Source organism: Musca autumnalis, unplaced genomic scaffold (assembly GCF_047663935.1).
Source record: "Musca autumnalis isolate F117 unplaced genomic scaffold, ASM4766393v1 scaffold_1, whole genome shotgun sequence".
In the NCBI taxonomy this organism is placed as follows: Eukaryota; Metazoa; Arthropoda; class Insecta; order Diptera; family Muscidae; genus Musca; species Musca autumnalis.
In genome coordinates, this window is record NW_027411644.1 from 230,476,943 (window position 1) to 230,480,892 (window position 3,950).

At 34.2% G+C, this 3,950-nt stretch overlaps 1 long non-coding RNA gene across 1 annotated transcript; it reads left to right on the forward strand.

Moving 5' to 3' along the window:
* Positions 1-3,425, forward strand: LOC141389192 (uncharacterized). The gene is made up of 2 exons (XR_012409004.1): positions 1-215; positions 268-3,425. It is a non-coding gene; the product is annotated as an uncharacterized lncRNA (long non-coding RNA).
* Positions 3,426-3,950: the final 525 nt, after the last annotated feature.

A 3,950-nucleotide genomic window follows, 5' to 3' on the forward strand; every position in this document is an offset into this window, starting at 1 on the left:
GAATTGAATATGAAACCTGTTATCGATCAGTGTTTTTTCAAACTTGTGAACTCTATTAAATCCAAAAGGCACAATTCGCCAAAAAAAAAGAACTATTTTAAAATGATAAGTTCAGTGGAATTATTTTTTGATTATTAAGAAAATGTATAGGACATGATATTTATTAGAAGAAATTTGAGGGACAAGTCGAATCCATTGGAATGGCCATCTGTACTGTAAGTTGAAACTCATGTTGGAAAGATCTGTATAATAAGTAAATTATTTTAGGTTTAAGGCGTAATTTCGATTGCCAAAGGACCCGTAGTATACATTATGGAAACGTTAAAGGATAACTTCAAAGTAAAGTATAGTTACGGTGACCAATATTTTGGGATGAAAATAGAGTACACACAGGAGGGATACTACATAAGTTTCGGGGCTAGACAACAATGTCAGGCGTCATTTACCATTTCCATTGAAAAGCTTAACATTTTCTAGCATAAGCGTACTCAATACGGTTTGACGTACCACGTATTGCGTTTTTTACAGGACTTAAAAAATTAATTTGCATAAAAAATATGGAATTTACTTGTGAACATTTTCGACCAACCATTTTTCACAATTTTCTACGCGATGACGACGCGATGAAGCAACATCTTATAGTCAGTAGTCAATAGCGTTACGTAGTCTCAGTTGGAGTCGAGAAATTATGCTGTAGTCGGAGACTGAGTCGAAAAAATAACTTGGCTCCAAGGCCGGGCAACAATTTTTTTTTTTCTACATTTATCAAAAATGAATTTCAAGAACTTTTTTGGTCCAATTAATACTCTAAAGCAAACTTAAAATTCCATGACAATCGAATTAGAGTTTCATATTCCCGAGTGAATGTCTGCACACTTCAGAACCTCTTACACAGAGTTTCAAATTTCAGTGATCTTGTATTTTTATTATAATCGTAGAAGTTTTAAACAAAGAAATTTTGAAGTTGTGTATGTTCTTTTCAAGGAATACCTCAGAAAAAGGCCAACATATAGGAAAAAGTTGGAAACTTGTGTATATTTTATTCATATTGAGTGCTATTAGCAATTATTCTTGGAGTCGACTCCGGAGTTGGAGTCGAAACAAAAATGGCTCGACTCCGAAACGTTGGTAGACACGTTAAAGGTTTGCCGTAAAGTAAATTGAGTTTTTGTGAAATTGATTGTAGAGGATCTCTATCCTTCCCGCTCTCTACCAAATAATCAATATATTTTACGGCAAACTTTGTACTTCCAAGAGAAACGACATAATTTAGTCAGACCACGTGGCACGATGGTTATGTCTGTGACACTTGCCGCTAGTTCTGGAAGGGACGTCCTCATTGGCCGTGCAAAACGTAGAGCTCTATCCCAAATACTGAATTTACATTACCGAAAAAATTTTAGATATGACTACCGACATAGCTCTGTGAAAAACTGGTTTAATGAATTCAATCGTAGTGAACGCTTGCTCAGCTAAGAAAGTAGTAAGGGTGGTCCAAAAACTGCCGTTGTGACAGAAAACATTGAAGCCGTTAGTAAATTGATAATGCAAGATCACCACGACAGAGTCATCCTTGGACATTTCTTTCACCGGCTTACATTCCATACTGCATGAAAACCTGGCCGAAAAAAGGTTTCTTATCGGTGGATTCCGTACCGATTGGTGATTTCATTTCAACAGCGACAATATTTGGTTAAATTTCTGCCTAGGTTTCTCGAATTTCAATGTATGTATTACCTTTGTATTCACATGTATTTGTAAAACAAATCAAAAATAGAGGACATAGAGTACAAATGATGAAAATAGAGGACAAATAGAGTACTTTGAAAAAATAGAGTACGGACATCTAAAATAGAGTACTGTCCTCTATAATAGAGTACGGTTGGTCACCGTAAGTATAGTACACATTGACAAGCAAAACTGACAGTCATCGAGGTCTATTTCGTGAAAGCAAAGCCTAACTGAAAAATTTCTTTTGTAATCTCTAAATAATACCGTAAATATTGTATTTCAAACGCTTTTAGCTAACCCAACCTTTACACATGCCAGTGACAGTTCGAAAAATTCAATACATACACAATATTTTACTACCACAATTACATTTTTTGAATTGTCGACTCCACTGGCACTAGATTTTTCATGCCAGCAAAATTTTGAGCTGGCTGCCAATGATATGTCGAAAATGAAAAAAGAGTTGCCGAGACTATTTTTTAATCCATGTACATTTTTGTTTCTTTTAAGAATGCAAAGATTTAATGCATATTTTCAAAAAGATTAGGAAACACAAATAATACGTCTTGGCAGCTACAATATATTAGTGGTTAGTAAAGACATAATTTTGATGTTTTTCATGCAAATATAGGTTGATAAATAATTTCCCCTCTGGGATTATACAATATTAAAAAGGCGGCAATACCAGATTCATTATGTTTATGATTGAAAACAATCTTTTTAAAACGAAATAAAATAAAAAGTAATAAAATATGTTGTGAATTGTGTTTTAAATCTGAAATATGTGTTAATGCGGCTTAAAATAATTTTGAAATTGAACTTGCACTGGCATGTGTAAACACACAAGAAAACTGCATGCCAGTCGAACACTTTTTCGGCATTTTCGAGTATAATACATGTACTCAATTGGCACCAATTTACTGGCATGTGTAACAGAAGCGTAACTAAAAGTTGTTATTTGCCGGAAAATTGTCCTAAAAGTACGTTGGCTGTCAGTTTTGAATGATAATGTGTACTCCCCTTAAGTTACAGATCAACAGCAATACCCCCTACTTTTAAAAGTGTGCGCTGCGCTTAGATTTTTTGCGGAGGAAAGTTTTCAAAAGTCCGATGGCAATGATTACAACAATTGCATGGCTCAATCAACATTGTCGAACGTATTGAAGGATGTTGTCCACTTGATAGAGGACAAATTAGATCGTTTCGAAATTGTCGGAGGAGGAAAAAAAGACAAAACAAAAATCGTGAAGAAAATACATTTCTGTGGCCAAGTATCCGCGTTAATGTACAAAAACACATTTGCATTTGAAAAACGATAAGTTCTAGGACAGAGAAGCCATCACATAGTCGATACGTCCGAAGATTTGCTTTACCACCAATGAAACCAGGTAACGTAATTTGGTGACTATGTGGGTTCGAGTCCTTGGCTTTCCTTTTTCACTTGCAAATAATTTCAGATCATCAAGCTTAACTCTAAACGAGAAAATTAACAAAAATCATTAAAAATGATCTTCGCCCTAAAAAGGCAAAATTTCAAAAAAAAAAAAATCATGTTTATTCAAAAACGAAATTCCCTGGTGTTGTCGGCTGTATAGATGGAACCCATTTGCACATTGGATTTGCACTCAATTTATCAATTATTATTTCAAACTGATGTTTTATTGTTATTTACCATATTTTTTATACACAAAATTAATTAATAATGCAAATAAGCAACAATTGTTAAAAAATATGTTTTTCCTTTCAATTTTACTTCTTGTTTCTTCAAAAATATTCACTGCAACTGAAAAAAACTGGTTGCTGAAAAATAGCCGGTTCGTCAACTGAGATTCGCAACTTCAGTTGAAGATTGCCATACATAAAGTAATTTTGACAACTGGCAACTCCACTCAACGATAATTGCTATCGAAAATCGACCCCTAAAGTTCATTTTCCGGCTACAACAAATTAGCTGTCGCCGTGCATATTTGCAAACGAATAAAAACGAAAAAATGAAACGTAGATCACATTTTCATTTATTTTAAGTGAATTTATTTAATATTATATCGTCTGCTCCGTCGGAAAAGGTCGTAAGTCCACTTTCTTTGGAAATCGCGTTTTTGTTACAGGATGATAGTACAAGTCAAAACACATCGTATGATACAAAGAAAATGGTAGTATATCGCGTTTTTCTATATGTTTTGCCCTTGTCGGAAAAGGTCGTAAGTCCACAAAACGTA